This window comes from Erythrolamprus reginae, chromosome 7 (genome assembly GCF_031021105.1).
Source record: "Erythrolamprus reginae isolate rEryReg1 chromosome 7, rEryReg1.hap1, whole genome shotgun sequence".
Lineage (NCBI taxonomy): Eukaryota > Metazoa > Chordata > Lepidosauria > Squamata > Dipsadidae > Erythrolamprus > Erythrolamprus reginae.
The window spans coordinates 73,165,249-73,186,769 of NC_091956.1; the positions used below are offsets into that span (position 1 = coordinate 73,165,249).

Here is a 21,521-nt window from a genome sequence, read left to right on the forward strand (position 1 = left end):
ATCTACTACTCTTTCAGTAAAATAATATTTTCTCATGTTGCTTTTGATCTTTCCCCCAACTAACTTCAGATTGTGTCCCCTTGTTCTTGTTTTCACTTTCCTATTAAAAACACTTCCCTCCTGGACCTTATTTAACCCTTTAATATATTTAAATGTTTCGATCATGTCCCCCCTTTCCCTTCTGTCCTCCATACTATACAGATTGAGTTCATTAAGTCTTTCCTGATACGTTTTATGCTTAAGACCTTCCACCATTCTTGTAGCCCGTCTTTGGACCCGTTCAATTTTGTCAATATCTTTTTGGAGGTGAGGTCTCCAGAACTGAACACAGTATTCCAAATGTGGTCTCACCAGCGCTCTATATAGCGGGATCATAATCTCCCTCTTCCTGCTTGTTATACCTCTAGCTATGCAGCCAAGCATCCTACTTGCTTTCCCTACCGCCTGACTGCACTGTTCACCCATTTTGAGACTGTCAGAAATCACTACCCCTAAATCCTTTTCTTCTGAAGTATTTGCTAACCAGAACTGCCAATACAATACTCAGATTGAGGATTCCTTTTCCCCAAGTGCATTATTTTACATTTGGAAACATTAAACTGCAGTTTCCATTGCTTTGACCATTTATCTAGTAAAGCTAAATCATTTACCATATTACAGACCTCTCCAGGAATATCAACCCTATTGCACACTTTAGAGTCATCGGCAAATAGGCAAACCTTCCCTACCAAACCTTCCCTTATGTCACTCACAAACATATTAAAAAGAATAGTACCCAGAACAGACCCTTGTGGCACACCGCTTGTATATAACTTTGTTATACTCTTAATTATATAGATCTAGTTATTAAGGATTTATTTTAACATAGAATACTTCTGATGTAGCATGTCAACTTAATGTTATAAATAATCTGTTTTTATATATTAAATTAAATTTAAGTGGCATAGGTGGAAATATTAAGAAAACACTATATGCCCACAATAACACAGTAAGAATCTTATAGACTATTACATTTAAATTTGACGTTGATGGTAATGACAACTATAATGAAAATATTTTAAATAACGGCATTATTTTGAAAAATCTATTTCACAACTGATGTTGTGTATTTTTCTCTAATTATGGAAAAACTTTAGGGGAATGGAAATGCATCAAATAATATATACATATGTGTAACTGACAACATGAAAACCATTAAAGATTTACAAGCTTATACAATTGGCTAAGAGGTTACAAAAAGTGTTAACAATTCAAAAAACATCCTGTAAATTCTTAAAGAATTTCAACTGTTGCAGTTAAAAGCTGTGGTGGTGCGGTGGTTAGAATGCACTATTGCAGGCTACTTCTGCTGCCTGCCAGCTGCCTGCAGTTTGAATATAACCAGGCTCAAGGTTGACTCAGCCTTCCATCCTTCCAAGGTCGGTTGTTCTGCCTGAATGTCCCAACCGCCTGTAATTACAGGGTAATTAATCCAAAAAGACACACACCACATGATAGAAGGAAAACCAAAAGTCTTTATCAACAGAAAAGCAGAAAAAACTCCCTTTTTAAATGTCGAAGGGATTTTCTGGTACATACAAGGCACAGGTTAAATGCAATCCAATTTTTCACCCAGTAACTAGGAAATTTTTCAGTTCCCCCACGCTTGACGGCAGAGGTGGGTTTTAAGGAGTTTACGAAAGGCAAGGGGGGTGGGGGCAGTTCTAATCTCTGGAGGGAGCTGATTCCAGAGGGTTGGAGCTGCCACAGAGAAGGCTCTTCCCCTGGGTCCCGCCAAACGACATTGTTTAGTTGACGGGACCCGGAGGAGACCAACTCTGTGGGACCTAACCGGTCGCTAGGATTCGTGCGGCAGAAGGCGGTCTCATAGATACCCTGGTCCGGTGCCATGGAGGACTTTATAGGTGATGACCAACACTTTGAATTGTGACCGCAACCAATGCAGACTGCAGAGTGTTGGAGTAACATATTTGGGAAAGCCCATGATTGCTCTCGCGGCTGCGTTCTGCACAATCTGAAGTTTCCGAACACATTCTCTACATGTAGAGAATGAAAGTGTTTTAGCCTGCTACAGTATACTACCACTCTTGGATTGCTAAGTTTTGTTTCCTAGTAATATACAAAAGTAATACACTTTTTCACTGAATTTCTCTTGCATATGCAATGATATGGAATTTGATTCCAGGTTACGACTAAAAATGAGAAACATATCATATCAGATGCATTTTCGCATTAGTCCATTAGAGGGTAGCTGTTTCTGCTTAGTCAAGTAACTGACAAATTATTTTAAATAGGCATAGGATGTAATTGAAATTATCAAGAAACCTCTACAGCCAGATAATTAATGTTACTTTAAAGTACATATTTCATTCTAATGGAAACTAAATAATGAATATACAGATCTCAGAAGTATCTATAAAGAAATATTTTTAAAGATTTGTTTCCATAAATGTTAAATTTGTCTTAGATTGCCTAATTCTAAGATTATCTTAATTACATTAATATCTATTTATTCATGAGCGCCGTTTTTGCGATATTTTTTTTTTTGCTTGCACGCATTAATTGATTTTACATTGTTTCCTATGGGAAACATTGTTTCGTCTTACAAACTTTTCGCCTTACGAACCTCCTCCCGGAACCAATTAAGTTTGTAAGACGAGGCATTACTGTATATTATTACCATACAGCTATAGTAATGTAAAGGGTCCTCTAGCACATGTATGCTAGTCGTTCCCGACTCTAGGGGACCTCCTCCCGGAACCAATTAAGTTCGTAAGACGAGGTATTACTGTATATTATTACCATACAGCTATAGTAATGTAAAGGTCCTCTCGCACATGTGTGCTAGTCGTTCCCGACTCTAGGGGACCTCCTCCCGGAACCAATTAAGTTCGTAAGACGAGGTATTACTGTATATTATTACCATACAGCTATAGTAATGTAAAGGGTCCTCTTGCACATGTGTGCTAGTCGTTCACGACTCTAGGGGACCTCCTCCCGGAACCAATTAAGTTCGTAAGACGAGGTATTACTGTATATTATTACCATACAGCTATAGTAATGTAAAGGGTCCTCTCACACGTGTGTGCTAGTCGTTCCCGACTCTAGGGGACCTCCTCCCGGAACCAATTAAGTTCATAAGACGAGGTATTACTGTATATTATTACCATACAGCTATAGTAATGTAAAGGGTCCTCTTGCACATGTGTGCTAGTCGTTCCCGACTCTAGGGGACCTCCTCCCAGAACCAATTAAGTTCATAAGATGAGGTATTACTGTATATTATTACCATACAGCTATAGTAATGTAAAGGGTCCTCTTGCACATGTGTGCTAGTCGTTCCCGACTCTAGGGGACCTCCTCCCAGAACCAATTAAGTTCGTAAGACGAGGTATTACTGTATATTATTACCATACAGCTATAGTAATGTAAAGGGTCCTCTCACACATGTGTGCTAGTCGTTCCCGACTCTAGGGGACCTCCTCCCGGAACCAATTAAGTTCGTAAGACAAGGTATTACAGTATATTATTACCACAGAGCTATAGTAATTTAAAGGGTCCTCTCGCACATGTGTGCTAGTCATTCCCTACTCTAGGGGGCGGTGCTCATATCTATTTCAAAGCCAAAGAGGCAGCGCTGTCCAAAGACATCTCTCTGATCATTTGGCCAGCACGACTAAACGGTAAAAGCATACAGAATGCTGTTACCTTCCCACCAAAGGTGGTCCCTATTTTTCAACTTGAATTTTTTACGTGCTTTTGAACTGCTGGGTTGGCAGAAGCTGGGACAAGTAGTTTTCGGAGTTTTCGGAGAGGGGCGGCATACAAATCCAAATAATAAATAAATAAATAATAAACAGGTCAGCCCATTATGCAGCACTAGGGATTTGAACTACTGAACTACCAACCTTAGCATCTTAGCCACCACATCCCTAGAGCTATGGTATAGAACATTGTTTCCCAACCTTGGCAACTTGAAGATATTTGGATTTCACCTCCCAGAATTGCAATTCTATCTATAAAAAGATGATTCATGAGGGTTTGCAACCCACATGTTAAGAAATCTTATTATACAAACAGAGTTTCAGAAGATAGAACTCTTTATTCATCAAGTGTTATTGGACACACAAGGAATTTATCAAGAATCATGAGGTACAATACTTCATGATTGTCATAGGGTTGAAATAAACAATCAGGAAACAATCAATATTAATATAAATCGTAAGGATGCAAGCAACAAGTTACAGCCATACAGTTGTAAGTGGCAGGAGACGGGTGATGGAAACATAGAAACATAGAAGTCTGACGGCAGAAAAAGACCTCATGGTCCATCTAGTCTGCCCTTATACTATTTTCTGTATTTTATCTTAGGATGGATATATGTTTATCCCAGGCATGTTTAAATTCAGTTACAGTGATCCCTCGATTTTCGCGATCTCGATCTTCGCGAAACGCTATATCGCGATTTTTCAAAAAATATTAATTAAAAATATTTTCCCACCCGATGACGTCACTCTCTTCCTTTCTCATCTTTCTTTCTCTCTCTCTTTCTCTATCTTGCTTCTTCCTCTCTCACACTCTCTTCCTCCCTCTCTCATCTCTTTCTTTCCTTCTCTCTCTTTCTCTATCTCTCCCCCTCTTGCTCTCGAGCGGCGCGTGGGCGGCGGGGAAGACCCAGGGAAGGTTCCTTCGGCCGCCCAGCAGCTGATCTGCTCGGCAGCGCCGCAGCCGCGAGGAGCCGAAGATCTGGGTTTCCCCTTTGCGTGGGCAGCGGGGAAACCCGGATCTTCTGCTCCTCGCTGCTGCGGCGCTGCCGAGCAAATCAGCTGCTGGGCGGCCGAAGGAACCTTCCCTGGGTCTTCCCCGCCGCCCACACAAAGGGGAAACCCCGATCTTTGGCTCCTCGCTGCTGCGGCGCTGCCGAGCAGATCAGCTGCTGGGCGGCCGAAGGAACCTTCCCTGGGTCTTCCCAGGCGCGGAAGTAAAAACACCATCTGCGCATGCGCGGCCATGGGAAAAAAGGGCGCGCATGCGCAGATGGTGTTTTTACTTCCGCACCACTATAACGCGAAAAATAGATTATCGCGAGGGGTCTTGGAACGGAACCCTCGCGATAATCGAGGGATCACTGTACTGTGGATTTATCTACCACGTCTGCTGGAAGTTTGTTCCCAGGATCTACTACTCTTTCAGTAAAATAATATTAGAAACAATTAGAAGAAACAATTAATATTAGAAACAATTAGAAGATTAATAGTAGTACTGACTTAGCAAATAATTTGACAGTTGTGAGGGAAATATTTGTTTAGCAGAGCAGTGGCGTTCGGGGGAAAAACTGTTCTTGTGTCTAGTTGTCTTGGTGTGCAGTGTTCTACAGCAATGTTTTGAGGGTAGGGGTTGAAACAATTTATGTCCAGGATGCGAGGGGTCCATAAATATTTTCATGGCCCTCTTTTTGACTTGTGCAGTATACAGGTCCTCAATGGAAGGCAGGTTGGCAGTAACTGTTTTTTCTGCAGTTCTGATTATCCTCTGAAGTCTGTTTCTGTCTTGTTGGGTTGCAGAACCAAACCAGACAGTTATAGAAGTGCAAATGACAGACTCAATGACTTCCTCTATAGCAATGTTTCCCAACTGTGGCAACTTGAAGATATTTAGACTTCAACTCCCAGAATTCCCCAGCCAGTGAATGCTGGCTGGGGAATTCTGGGAGTTGAAGTCCAGACATCTTCAAATTGCCAAGGTTGGGAAACACTGGTAAAGAACACCTAAAAATTATTCTTCAGACTCTACATCATCTTTATATTTAGTAACAGCTGAAGCAGCAATATAGATGCTTCACGGAACTAATTAGATTACTTTCTGTTTCAAGGTAAATTGATATATGCACTCCAAAGAAAAGAACAGTCATAAATGCCACCAATTTAATCTATTAATGTAATGAGATTTAAACTTTCCAGATGAATGAAATGAAATGAGGCCAAGAATATATTCAACCATTAACATGACTAAAACAATATTATTTCTTATAAATAAGATTTCCTGCCACCATATATCTGTTTTACTTCCAGAACAGGTTTGTTTTTATTACAATATATAATGTAAATTCACATTTATGCAGACCTTAAAAGAGGAACCCAGAATTCACAACCAGCATGGAAAAACGTTTTAGGAATAATAATCCACCTTTGTGGTTAGGTATATGTAAACCATTTTAATGGCAAGAGAAATAAAGACTTGTTTTGATATGAAGTTAAAGTCTTAAGTGATCCACTGCTTGGCTTAAAATAAACATTCTATAATTTCAAATTTAACTTTTTCAATACATATAAGAATGTATTTTAGCAATGGTCTACATATTTTAGCTACCAAATGTACATGTAAAATAGAAATAGAAATAAACTATTTATTGATATAAATCAAGTTTCTAGTTTATTTTCATATCCATGTCTTTTTTGAGCATGTGCTTTCTAGTGAAGAATGCTTTCTCGTTTCTCTAAAAATTGTTGCAGTGTCCCTAATTTAGTCATTTTTTTCCAATATAATAATATTTTTACTAAAATAGATTCTTCTTCCCCTCAAATTGCTTTCAGAAGATTCCAAACAGGTGAAGATTCCTCAACATATCAATACAGCTGCTTTGGAAAAAAAAACCCCGTGCTTATCACGCTATTTCTTGGGTGAATAACAAGATTCAATTTTTATACTTTAAGTAAATCACTGCCATTACAGTAGTTCATTAGGGAAAACCTATCTTTCTCCCCATCATAAAATTAATGTCTAGAACATGTTGGGGGTGGACAAAAAAATGGAAACACTTGACTTTATTTCTCGATTGAAATTCTGAGGATAGGAAGCTTTCAGATTCGGGTTTCCCCAGATGTGCCAATATAACATATCGAATAAAGTGGGACTTTGAGGAAACTCTCAAGCCTTGGAGTTTTCTTATGCTGGGAGTGTTACTTGGAACCCTGACAGTGTGATGCTTTAAAAATATACTGTCCCCTCAAAAAAGAAAAGCTTAAAACCATCAAGACAAAATATACTGCTCAAAAAAATAAAGGGAAGACTCAAATAAAACATCCTAGATTTGAATGAATGAAATATTCTCATTGAATACTTTGTTCTGTACAAAGCTGAATGTGCACAACAGCATGTGAAATCGATTGTCAATCAGTGTTGCTTCCTAAGTGGGCAGTTTGATTTCACAGAAGTTTGATATACTTGGAGTTATATTGTGTTGTTTAAGTGTTCCCTTTATTTTTTTGAGAAGTGTAGAAATGCCATCTGTGTAATTATATTATCCTATTTTATACATAATTTGAAGGAACTACACAAACATACTCCCTAGAGCAAAAGTGTCAAATTCACATTGTCACAGTGGCATCACATCGGGGCTTTGTTCCCCTTTGCCAAACTGGGCGTAGGTGTGGCCAGTCCATGACACATTTGGCCAGTGGGCCGGGAGTTTGACAGCCCTGCCCTAAAGCCTGGTTTAACCAACAATTGATATATAGTTTAATCCAAAACCCTCCAGATGTTTTGAATGGTAATGTTATATGGCTTAATGGCAGTTTTGGTTCCAAACATTTGGAAGCCACCATCTGGTATACATTTACTTTGAGCAGTCTGTAGACAGAAGAATACTGTAGACCAGTGGTTCTCAACCTTTTTAATGCCGCGACCCCTTAATACAGTTCTTCATGTTATGATGACCCCCAACCATAGGCCTAGTACCAGTTCTACCAACAGAGCTTTAAGCTGATTGGCTGAAAGGTCAGAGGGACACCCACACTGTAAACGCCTGATTGGTCGGATTGTAAAAATACGTTCCAAGGCGCCAGAATAGAAGCTTTAGTTCCTAACACCATGGGAAATTTGTCTTTTCCCAAGGTCTTTGGCGACCCCTGTGAAATGGTCCTTCGACCCCCAAAGGGGTCCCAACCCCCAGGTTGAGAACCAGTGCTGTAGACAGTTCAGATCACCTTCAGGTACAGATACAAGACTGTGAAATATTCACGTTACAAAGCACAAATATCAACAAATACAAAAATAAAGACCTGATAGCTAGGTTATCTTATCGAAGTTTCAATAAACAATCTGAAACTCACTAGGTTTCTTAGAAACATAGAAGACTGGCGGCAGAAAAAGACCTCATGGTCCATCTAGTCTGCCCTTATACTATTTCCTGTATTTTATCTTACAATGGATATATGTTTATCCCAGGCATGTTTAAATTCAGTTACTGTGGATTTATCTACCACATCTGCTGTAAGTTTGTTCCAAGGATCTACTACTCTTTCAGTGAAATAATATTTTCTCACGTTGCTTTTGATCTTTCCCCCAACTAACTTCAGATTGTGTCCCCTTGTTCTTGTGTTCACTTTCCTATTAAAAACACTTCCCTCCTGAACCTTATTTAACCCTTTAACATATTTAAATGTTTCGATCATGTCCCCCCTTTTCCTTCTGTCCTCCAGATTGAGTTCATTAAGTCTTTCCTGATACGTTTTATGCTTAAGACCTTCCACCATTCTTGTAGCCCGTCTTTGGACCCGTTCAATTTTGTCAATATCTTTTTGTAGGTGAGGTCTTCTTCTGTCTCTGGAGTCTCCTATTTTGCCAATGAGCTACTTGTTTATGTAGTCTTCCAAGCTAGCTGCATTTCAATTTTATTGTATTCTTACTCTTGCATTCTGACTATGAATAAGATTATTTATGAATGATCATATTCATAGTGGCCTGGCTACTAAGTCAGATATCTGCAGCTAAAATTCCAACAATGATAATATTTGCTGCATGATATTTGGACAAGGTATGTGTTTAGAAACAGGATAAAGCGATGTATAATTTGGGGAGCATTTTACTATTGGTCGCTATGAAAACATATCAAAATAAGGATTCTCAAGTGTTGTGGTTAGCTCTGGCCCAGCTCCAGCGCCAAGGACTGTGGATGTGGGGGAGACATCCACATGCTGCAGGCCTGTTTTTCCCCCGGTGGAATCTGATGATGAAGGCTCCTCTGACCAAGAAGACATGAGTGACAGGGAGGAGGAGAGTGTGGCAGACAGCTCAGAAGGAGATCAATTATCTAGCTCCTCCTTGGATTCAGAACAAGAGTTAATGATACAGCCACGCATGCGGAGAGCGATGCATAGGCAACAACAACTGAGAGATTATTATCAAAGAAAATGAGGCCACCTGTGGTTGGGTGGGGCTGTGGGAATTAGTGAGGCTGCTATAAAGAGCAGCCTGTGGGTTTGGCCATTGTGGAGGATTATCTGATCGTTGTGTTTCGTGCCTTCTTTACTGACTTTGACCTTTTGTGTGCTGATTTTTTCCCGCTTGGAAACTAAACCAGAGCAAAGTGTGTTTCACTTTGTGAAAGAAAAAGGACTGTGAATTGCCTCACAGCTGCAAGCTAAGTATCACAGAACTGATAAGGGACTTTTACAAATTACCAGTTTGGTTGGAGACCAGTGCTCTTTGCTATCCCAAAAGAGGGCTTGGTTTAAGTGAATTTTCATTATAAAGAACATTGCTTTGAATTTTCAAACGTGTGTGTGTCTGAAATTTGTACCTGTGAATTTTTGGGAGGAGTCTACCAGAGAGCCCGACAGAACACTCAAGAATCTACGTCATAAGACTCAAAAGTGTTACAGTATACCAAAATGCAACTCCACTGCAATACGTGCTACTAATAAATAAGGGTCCTTCCGCAGTTTGTAGAAGAAAGGCAAGCAATGAAAGTTTATTGAAACTTTTGACAGAGGAAAGGAGAGAGAAAAGGCTACCTTTACAAAACTGAAGGGTGTCGCATTGTAGATGGTTCAAACCTACTGTCACCTGCTCCTGAGAATAAGATTAGAACTAATAAGATGCAATTTGCAGGTACAGATTAGATATTAAGAAAAACCTGTTAACAATAAACACTGTCAGTCATTGGAATAGGCTGACCTCAGAGTGATTTCTTCCCCTTCACTGGAGTGGAATGCTAGATAGTTATCTTAGAAACAGGCTAGATAGTTATTTTAGAGGGGGTGCAGTAGTGAATCCTGTAGTATGTGGGAGATTGGATTTGATCTTTAGGTCCTTTCTAGCTCCGAGGCTCAAATGTATTTTTGAACCCAAAGTTTTAAGTTTTACAATGGTAATGTAGAGGAAATTTTTTTTCTTTAGAACTGAAGAAACAGGAACTTACATATTTTTCCCCTTTAATAACTACTCTTATTTACTTTTTACTAGTTTCTTTACAATTTACAAATTCTGTGCAACCTAATAGTTCAGTAAAATAAAGTAGATTAAATAAATTAAAACCTCAAAATATTATCCAAATAGGGAGGTTTAGAAAAACTTTAAGAGGCCATGGTGCTAATCATAATACATCCAATTGAAACATAGAAACATAGAAGACTGACGGTAGAAAAAGACCTCATGATCCATCTAGTCTGCCCTTATACTATTTTTTGTATTTTATCTTACAATGGATATATGTTTATCCCAGGCATGTTTAAATTCAGTTACTGTGGATTTATCAACCACGTCTTCTGGAATTTGTTCCAAGGATCTACTACTCTTTCAGTAAAATAATATTTTCTCATGTTGCCTTTGATCTTTCCCCCAACTAACTTCAGATTGTGTCCCCTTGTTCTTGTGTTCACTTTCCTATTAAAAACACTTCCCTCCTGGACCTTATTTAGCCCTTTAACATATTTAAATGTTTCGATCATGTCCCCCCTTTTCCTTCTGTCCTCCAGACTATACAGATTGAGTTCATTAAGTCTTTCCTGATACGTTTTATACTTAAGACCTTCCACCATTCTTGTGGCCCGTCTTTGGACCCGTTCAATTTTGTCAATATCTTTTTGTAGGTGAGGTCTCCAGAACTGAACACAGTATTCCAAATGTGGTCTCACCAGCACTCTATATAGCGGGATCATAATCTCCCTCTTCCTGCTTGTTACATCTCTAGCTATGCAGCCAAGCATCCTACTTGCTTTCCCTACCGCCTGACTGCACTGTTCACCCATTTTGAGACGGTCAGAAATAACTACCCCTAAATCCTTCTCTTCTGAAGTTTTTGCTGACACAGAACTGCCAATACAATACTCAGATTGAAGATTCCTTCAATTGTGAATGGAAATTCACAACCTGATAATAAAACAGCAATGGAGTATATACTACACAAAATCGCTGCATCTTAAAGTTACTATTGGTAATCAATTTACAATCACAATTGAGCCCCAAATTCCTGCAGCTAAAGCAAAACATTTCTTAAGTGAATTTTGCCCCATTTTACATCCTTTCTTGCCAGAGTTGTTAAGTGAAACATTATAGCAATGATGGCAAACTTATAGCATGTGGAGCCATATCTGCTGACACGCGAGCTGCTGCCCTAGCTCAACTCCAATATGCATGTGTGTGATACAGAGTTGGTGTTCTCTGAGTCCCGTCGACTAAACAATGCCGTCTGGCGGGACCCAGAGGAAGAGCCTTCTCTGTGGCGGCTCCAACCCTCTGGAATCAGCTCCCCCCGGAGATTAGGACTGCCCCCACCCTCCTTATCTTTTGTAAACTCCTCGAAACCCATCTCTGTCGTCAAGCTTGGGGGAACTGAGATACTTTCCCCTTGCCTATGTAGTTTCTGTGCACAACATGACTGTATGTATGCTTTTATTTACTGGGGTTTCTCTTTTAGATTTTTTATATGTATAATTGCTATTTTAGATTTTAATTATTAGATTTGTCATTATGTATTGCTTTTATCACTGTTGTGAGCCGCCCTGAGTCTACGGAGAGGGGCGGCATACAAATCTAATTAATAATAATAATAATAATAATAATAATAATAATAATAATAATAATAATTTATTTTATTTATTTTATTTATTTATTTGATTTTTATGCCGCCCTTCTCCTTAGACTCAGGGTGGCTTACAAAATGTTAGCAAAAGCACTTTTTAACAGAGCCAGCCTATTGCCCCCACAATCCGGGTCCTCATTTTACCCACCTCGGAAGGATGGAAGGCTGAGTCAACCTTGAGCAGGTGATGAGATTTGAACCGCTGACATTCAGATCTACAGTCAGCTTCAATGGCTTGCAGTACAGCACTCTACCTGCTGCGCCACCCCGGCTAGCTGATTTTTGGCTCGCACAGAGGCTCTGGGAGGACATTTTTGGCTTCCAGAGAGCCGCCGGGGGGGATGGGAGAGGGTATTTTTACCCTCCCACAGCTTCAGGGAAGCCTTGGGAGCCTGGAGAAGGCGTAACAAGAACCTACTGGGCCTACTAGAAGTTGAGAAACAGGCCATTTCCGGCTTCCAGAGGGCCTCCAGGGGATGGGGGAAGCTGTTTTTTGCCCTCCCCATGTACTGAATTAGAGTTGTGGGCACTCGCGCATGCGTGATAGCATGCACACACGCTATTTCGGCACCCGAGGGAAAAAAGGTTCGCCATCACTGCACTATAGTTATTAAGTTACTAACATGATTACCAGACTCCGTGGTGTCAACCCCCAACCCCCAACATTTTTCCCTTAGACTATCCACGGTTGACTTCTCCAGATTCCTTAGAGGTCAGTAAGGGGTGAGCATAAGTGCACTAGTGTGCCTTCCGTCCCCTGTCCTATTGTCTCTCCTATATTTTATATATCTTTTCTCCCATCCATATATCCTTCCTCTACTCTTCATTCATGTATTGTATTCTCATATCTCTTCTTCTATCCCTTCCCTGATATTTACTACTACACGTTTTTATTCTCCTTAACTTTCAATTTGTATTGGACAAAATGAATGAATGAATGAATGAATGATTGCTAAATGAACCTGGCTTCCTCATTGACTTTGCTCATCACAAAAGGTGATCACATGACCTTGTCAAAAATATGTGTCAGCTGCCAAGCATCTGAATTTTGATCAGATGACCATGGAAATGCGGTGTGAAAATCAGTCATACCATAACTCACTTCTTTCAGTGGTGTTGTAAATTTGAACGGTCACTAAAGTGACTGTTGTACGTTGAGGACTACCCACACTTCTTAATCTTTAAGAATTACCTCTATACTTCCAAAGAAATTCAAAATACAGTGATACCTTGTCTTACAAACTTAATTGGTTCCGGGACGAGGTTCTTAAGGAGAAACATTTGTAAGACAAAACAATGTTTCCCCTAGGAATCAATGGAAAAGCGATTAATGTGTGCAAGCCCAAAATTCACCCCCTTTGCCAACCGAAGCGCCCGTTTTTGCACTGCTGGGATTCCCCTGAGGCTCCCCTCCATGGGAAACCCCACCTCCGGACTTCCGTGTTTTTGTGATGCTGCAGGGGAGTCCCAGCAGGGGAATCCCAGCATTGCAAAAATGAGCGCTTCGCTGGCAACGGAAGTCCAGAGGTGGGGTTTCCCAGCAAAGGGAGCATCAGTGAAATCGCAGCATCGGAAAAACACCGAAGTCCTCGAAACCCCACCTCCGGACCTCTGTGTTTTTGCGACGCTGCGATTTCACTGAGCCTCCCCTCGCTGGGAGGGGAAAAACGGGTGCATCGCTGGCAATGGAAGTCCATTGTAAGACGAGGCATCACTGTAGTTCAGAATAACGTCAATGATACAAAGTAACACAAATCTTATGTGAACGTAAGAAAATGTATGTATATTTTCAGGGATTTGTAGACAATTGCTATGTTTAAGACCTTGTGCACTCTGAAGCAGCTTTTTCTCTTTGTTTCAAAATTCTGAACTGTATTATTCAAGTAAGTGTGTACAGAAATGCAGCCATATCAGCTGGACTGTTCATATAAAATAATGCAGTTTATCAACCTGTGTACACATATGCAAAACAACATACCCGTCTTTACAGGTGGATTCCTTGATGTGACTTAAGCCATTATGTCAATATGGATTCAAGCCAATCAAAAGCTTTCTCCTTCCACATGGCTATATCTATCTATGACACAGGAATAATAATTATTAATCTAGGTTAGAGACACATTAGATAAGATGATATACTGAATCTTAAAAGAATTATAAAAATGGCATATTCGGATACTGAGCGAAGATTGGAGACTGCATTGGGCATTTGTGTTGTTTCAGTAACATCTGACTATAGTATTAGCTTCAGGATTGCATTTACAGTGATCCCTCGATTTTCGCGGGTTTGAACTTCGCGAAACGGCTATACCACGGTTTTTCAAACATATTAATTAAAAAATACTTTGCTGTTTTTTTCCCTATACCATGGTTTTTCCCGCCCGATGACATCATACGTCATTGCCAAACTTTCGTCCGACTTTAATCAATATTTTTTTAATAAACTTTAATAAATAAACATGGTGAGTAATAATCTAAATGGTTTCTAAGGGAATGAGAAATTGCAGTTTAGGGGTTTAAAGTGTTAAGGGAAGGCTTGTGATACTGTTCATAGCCAAAAATAGTGTATTTACTTCCGCATCTCTACTTCGCGGAAATTCGACTTTCGCGGGCGGTCTCGGAACGCATCCCCCGCGAAAATCGAGGGAACACTGTATATGCTTTTTGAATCCCAGGTGGATTTCAGATCTCCCACATATCAAAATGTAGAATAGCAACATTAAAAAACCAAATAAAACAGCAAAATATGTTATGTATGCTTCCTTAAATTTATCAATAATAAACTTTATACTTATTTAGTACCTATATACTAACTTAAATAATTCTTTTAAAAATAATTAGATTTCTTTACATATATTGTTTGCATTTATAATGTTGTACGCCGCCCTGAATCGCCTCAAGAAGGGCGGCATAGAAATTGAATGAATGAATGGATGGATGGATGGATGGATGGATGAATTGTAAGTCACAATGTTTAATTGTGTTAATAAATTTATCCATTAATTCAAAAAACAGAATAAACATAAATTATACAAATATTTTAAACAAGACATAAAATTGGGAATCACACACCTAAGAGAAAATGCCAACTGTCCTGACTATCTTGGCTATAGTCAGTAATAGAAAGCATTTAAAACCCAATAAACGTGCAAAGCCACAGTATTATTTTAAACCACAGATGGTCAAAGACATTGATCTTCCTTGTTGTCTAAGGATTGTTGTGGTTAGCTCTGGCCCTGCTCCTGCCCCAAGGGCTGTGGATGTGGGGGAGACATCCACATGCTGCAGGCCTGTTTTGCCCCCCCGGTGGAATCTGCTGATGAAGGCTCCTCTGACCAGGGAGGAGGAGAGTTGGATTCAGAACAAGAGTTAATGATACAGCCACGCATGCGGAGAGCGATGCATAGGCAACAACAACTGAGAGATTATTATCAAAGAAAATGAGGCCACCTGTGGTTGGATGGGGCTGTGGTAATTAGTGAGGCTGTTATAACAGCCTGTGGGTTTGGCCATTGTGGAGGATTATCTGATCGTTGTGTTTCAGGCCTACTTTACTGACTTTGACTTTTTGTGTGCTGATTTTTCCTCGCTTTGAAACTAAACCAGAGCAAAGTGTGTTTCACTTTGTGAAAGAAGGACTGTGAATTGCCTCACAGCTGCAAGATAAATATCACAAAACTAATAAGGGACTTGTCCAAATTACCAGTTTGTTTGGAGACGAGTGCTCTTTGCTATACCAAAAGAGGGCTTGGTTTAAGTGAATTTTCATTTTAAAGAACATTGTTTTGAATTTTCAAACGTGTGCGTGTCTGAAATTTGTACCTGTTAGTTTTTGGGAGGATTCTACCAGAGAGCCCGACAGAACAAGGATATTGTTAAAGCTGGCATCATAAATATATGTTTACAAAAACATAGTATTATTAAATTCTACAAAACGTATTTTAAAAACTAAAACCCAATTCCTAAAGCAGTGTTTCCTAACCTTGGCAACTTGAAGATATCTGGACTTCAACTCCCAGAATTCCCCAGCCAGCATTCACTGGCTGGGGAATTCTGGGAGTTGAAGTCCAAATATCTTCAAGTTGCCAAGGTTGGGAAACACTGTCCTAAAGAATACAAGACACATATAGGAGAACCGCAATAGAAAGAAATTAAGAAAACTTAATTCAAATGAGACATTCCAGAATGTCTAACCCTCTTACAGCAACTTCATACTTTAGTTCAAGATGTTCTTAAAGTGTTCCGCCATTCAGAGCAAGCAAGTGGCTATCAGGGAAGCTAGTAAATCACCTGATTCCATTATAAAATCAATTACTGCAGCACATTTCTTTTGCTACACAACCTGGAGATTGCAAAAGCATATTATAGAAAGCTGCTGCAAGGTCAAGAAACCTAAAGGCACTTTAAAACATGGCTTATATTTAGCTCAACATTGCATCCGTATTAAAAGAAATATTTTAAGTAAATCTAAGTAATTACCTTCTTTGGCTGATTGGGATATTTGATGGGTAATCTCTGCAACTGGTCTGAGGTATGGCTGCAAGATAGGAGATCCGAGCAGCAGGTCGAACGGCCCAGCCTCTTCATTAAAGAAGAAATAATGCTGCAGCTACAGCCACACATTGACTTGCTCATCAGATGAGTTTAATCCTTAAGAAATCAGTACTGGTACTAGCCCATAAACAAACACAATTGGGCGACTGCCTCATTCTGCTGCTTTTCTGGCAAAAAATGAACACTGCAAAAAAAATGTAAAAAGTGGTTCTCTAAAGCTGGTGCTAGCCACTGTCTCTAACGCTAAGCAAAGCTTGCAATTTTAAAGTGCCTTTTACAAGTACACTTCCACCAGAAAAGCAATTTTGATAATGTCTACTGTTTGGTAAAAGAGCTATTAACTAAAGTAACAGACACTATCCACTAAGTAGTTTGTTGTTTTGTAGCTTGATGTCTGCAATGGCATTCTCTGTCCAAGTTATTCCCGCTCTGAAAGCTCTGTCCTTTAGTAGCCAACAGAAAATAACCACGCCCTGCTCTGTTCCCATATTTACTATGCAAGATCCGCCTAATATCAAAATATATATATATTATTTGGCATTAGTCGAAGTAGAAACCGTGAGCAATTTAAATTGCAACTGAAATATGATTTGCAAAAAAACACCTGCCACTTAAAGTGTTTAATAGATAGGGTATCTATCAATTACGAGTGTTGTGGGGGTTTTTGTTGTACTAAAACTTTGAAGTTCTGCCTTTGTTACAAACATAACTGTACTTAAATTAAAAAGTAGAAAGCTATTTTCCAAACGTGAAGCTTAACAAAGGGACAACTTAATGCAAGACAATACAATAACAAATTTCAGCTAAAGAAAACCCAAAGCAATTAAAAATAAACTTCTTGCAAAGAAAATATTGTCTTGTTATGCAATGCCAACTTAGACATATGCTTGCAAACTAGTTCATTGGAACTAGTTGAAAAGAAGAGTAAACGAAAATAAAATGTTTGTCCTTTGTATACAGAAGCACTGATAAAATATTTAAAAAGTGGCCTAAACAGCAGTAATTTTTCTAATTTCACTAAACTGGATTACAATGTAAAATAAATGCATACAGAAAAGTGAAAAAGCCTATATGCTAAAAGATGGCATCCTGTCCTTCAGCTTTTAAAAGCAATGCATTTATTTCATTTAATGCAGCATACATTAAAGCATTTGCAAAGAGCGCACTTACATTAACGAAGATGCTCAACCTAAGTAAAATATAATCCGACTTGAAATAATTGTCATTTATACTGATAGCACTGTTAGCTACCTACAAAATCTTAGTCATCGGGTAATTTAATAAGCAAGGGACAGGACAGCAGCTTAAGGACACATATTGAAGCAAAACTTCTTGTTTTCACTCTGCATCAAAAGCTATATTTGTTCTGCCTCCTCCCCTCCACAGAGACTGGTTAGAGCTGTATTGTGCCAGCCTTGCTTCTTCCTTCAACCTTGCTCTGCCCTTTTGATATTCACATTTTTATTAATTCATTTTCCAGTAATATTCAAATCCAAGCAGCCAGCGCAAATTAAATTTAAAAAGCCTTTTTGTATAAAAAGATTCTGCATGCAAACAAGCAAATAATGCAGTAACCTTTTACTCGCCTGCTGGAGGTACTGTCTGCTGCATAGAATTTTAAATCCTCATCTGCAGATGCAACTGAGCTGGTATTGCCAAGGACTTTGCTCTTCCTGTGCTGATTCTACACAGCTATTCATCAGAGAAAAACATTACAGGGGAAATGTAAAGTAATATTAAGTGGAATCACTCCAGATGACATGGAACCGATCAACTTGGAAAAAGTCAACTGCATCTTGTGTCATCAACGTTAGTGAGCTAATAGTGTTACTGCTTACACAGGGTTACACTGATATGCAGCACATGAAATCGTGGAAAGCTTATAAAAAAAACATAAGCAGAATTAAAATTCATTGATTATCTTTCTCCTGATAACTTAAAAGTGTCTTTTCTTGCACCTACATCTTAAAGGAAAAATTTCATTACTGTTTTATTATTATTATTATTATTATTATTATTATTATTATTATTATTTATTGGATTTGTATGCCGCCCCTCTCCGTAGACTCGGGGCGGCTAACAACAGTAATAAAAAACATCATGTAAATCCAATACTAAAAACAACTAAAAAACCCTTATTATAAAACTAAACATCCATACAAACAAACAAACATACCATGCATAAATTATAAAGGCCTAGGGGGAAAGAATGTCTCAATTCCCCCATGCCTGACAACAGAGGTGGGTTTTAAGGAGCTTACGAAAGGCAAGGAGGGTGGGGGCAATTCTAATCTCTGGGGGGAGTTGGTTCCAGAGGGTCGGGGCCGCCACAGAGAAGGCTTTTCTCCTGGGCCCCCGCCAAGCGACATTGTTTTGTTGACGGGACCCGGAGAAGGCCCACTGGTCGCTGGGATTCATGCGGCAGAAGGCGGTCTCGTAGATACCCTGGTCCGGTGCCATGAAGGGCTTTATAGGTAATGACCAACACTTTGAATTGTGACCGGAAATGACCAACACTTTGAATTGTGACCGGAAACTGATCGGCAACCAATGCAGACTGCGGAGTGTTGGTGTTTCCACATTCATGAATGTCCAGGTGCATTATTCCAACAAATACGATTAACGTTATCCCACGCAATTTCAAAAGACCTTTTCTAACTTGGGTTTTCTACCACCATAGAATTTATTTACAAAAAACAAAAACACCATGTACCTGATACCATGGTTCAAATGAAAATGTAAGGATCAGTTTGTACTGGGCTAGCCAAATAAGTCTTAGGCTTTTTACATTTGGAAAAACTGTAAAAATGTAGCTGTTGCTTTGAACCTGACTTGAGATGAAAATAATCCACTTACTAATGGCCGCTCCATCAACTTTTATATTTGTAATTTTCCTTCAAAAAAAATCAGACTTTAATGTACCTGAGATCCAATGCCATTTTAATGGCATCCACTTGTCTACCCTGTTTCCCCAAAAATAAGACGTACCTCAAAAGTAAGGCATGTCAGAGTTTTGCAGAATTTGCTAATATAAGGCACCCCCCGAAAATAAGGCGTAGTCAAGTTTACATACGGTATAGTGGAAAAACATATGGTACCATTCAAAGCTGTTCATAGCGGTACCGTAATAATGTGGCGTCCCCTGCTGGCCCCTTCCATCGCTTTGTACCGTCCAGTACAGCAGACACAGTCTGCTGTTGTCTCACTGCCATTACAGTCTCCACTACAGTGTGTAGACCATAGTTCTTCTGGTGGCTGGAAGCTGCAATAGCGGGAGTATACTGTTGTACCATATAACTGCCGTCGTTTGTGTGTGTGGGTGCCATACTGACAGGTACCATACCGTAATCAGTGCCCCGTACGGTACACTTTCTTTGGGGGTGTCAGCTTTTCTGCCTGTGAATTTGTCGTATTTGAGAAATATAAGGCACCCCCCGAAAATAAGACGTAGCACAACTTTTGGAGCAAAAATTAATATAAAACAGTGTCTTATTTTCGGGAAAACATAGAAACATAGAAACATAGAAGTTTGACGGCAGAAAAAGACCTCCTGGTCCATCTAGTCTGCCCTTATACTATTTTCTGTATTTTATCTTAGGATGGATATATGTTTATCCCAGGCACGTTTAAATTCAGTTACTGTGGATTTATCTACAACGTCTGCTGGAAGTTTGTTCCAAGGATCTACTACTCTTTCAGTAAAATAATATTTTCTCATGTTGCTTTTGATCTTTCCCCCAACTAACTTCAGATTGTGTCCCCTTGTTCTTGTGTTCACTTTCCTATTAAAAACACTTCCCTCCTGAACCTTGTTTAACCCTTTAATATATTTAAATGTTTCGATCATGTCCCCCCTTTTCCTTCTGTCCTCCAGACTATACAGATTGAGTTCATTAAGTCTTTCCTGATACGTTTTATGCTTAAAACCTTCCACCATTCTTGTAGCCTGTCTTTGGACCCGTTCAATTTTGTCAATATCTTTTTGTAGGTGAGGTCTCCAGAACTGAACACAGTATTCCAAATGTGGTCTCACCAGCATTCTATATAGCGGGATCATAATCTCCCTCTTCCTGCTTGTTATACCTCTAGCTATGCAGCCAAGCATCCTACTTGCTTTCCCTACCGCCTGACTGCACTGTTCACCCATTTTGAGACGGTCAGAAATCACTACCCCTAAATCCTTTTCTTTTGAAGTATTTGCTAACACAGAACTGCCAATACAATACTCAGATTGAGGATTCCTTTTCCCCAAGTGCATTATTTCACATTTGGAAACATTGTAGTTAAAAGAGTTAAAACACGGTAAAACACGGTAGTTAAAAGAGAAACTGCTTCTAATACATATAATTCAAGATTACTAGTTATAATAATTTTGGGCTACACTGAATATAAAACATATAGCTATTCAATGAAATTTACATTTCCCCTAACAGGAATGAAAGATTAGCAATTAAGGTTGTTATTCATTATTTATGCGCTTTCCCTCTCACCTCATGTCAATCTCCTTAATGTACTATTGATTCTCAAGATGCATAAAGATGGAGCCAGTGACAGACCACACATAGGAAACCATCCAAGAATTAAAGCAAAGTGATGGCTTATGTAGTATATGTTCACAAATAATTTGAGGCATAACATCTGAATGACAAACATACAAATAACACTGTTTTGAAGCAAATACTAAATATGGACCAATTTCTTATAAAGCAATCAAATCATCAATATCACTAAATGAAACTTTTAAACATAACTTGTTGAACAAGGAACAATAAGCTACTTTAATGCTGAACCGTACACAGCAAGCTCACACATCATACTAACCAAAATAACAACCCATTCTAGTTTAGTACAATGTATGAACCAAGCCATTAACTGCATAATGAATTTACTTCGATATTTAAAATAATTCTTTATCTTACACTTATAGTTATTACATCTATGTCTTACAAAAATACCTTACATTTATAGTTGTTACATCTGCTTATTTAATATTAAAATTTCATTATCACAAATGTGAGTAATTTCATAACTTTAAAAATTATGAGATATGTGTGATAACCATTTTTGATGTAAATACTGTATATTGTGAACACTGAAACAATAA

At 39.0% G+C, this 21,521-nt stretch overlaps 1 protein-coding gene across 4 annotated transcripts in view; it reads right to left on the reverse strand.

Moving 5' to 3' along the window:
- Positions 1 to 21,521, reverse strand: part of FBXW7 (F-box and WD repeat domain containing 7) — a 135,401-nt gene that overhangs the window by 92,924 nt on the left and 20,956 nt on the right. For 3 of the 4 annotated variants that reach the window (XM_070757821.1, XM_070757826.1, XM_070757824.1), the window contains exons 1-2: positions 16,343 to 16,618; positions 13,842 to 13,940 (exon numbers count right to left, since the gene is read on the reverse strand). The exons of the other annotated variant lie outside the window; for it this stretch is intronic. The gene's annotated coding sequence lies outside the window, so the exon portion shown is untranslated. Of the gene's footprint in view, positions 1 to 13,841; positions 13,941 to 16,342; positions 16,619 to 21,521 lie in introns of those variants that run through there. 4 annotated transcript variants of the gene reach the window in all.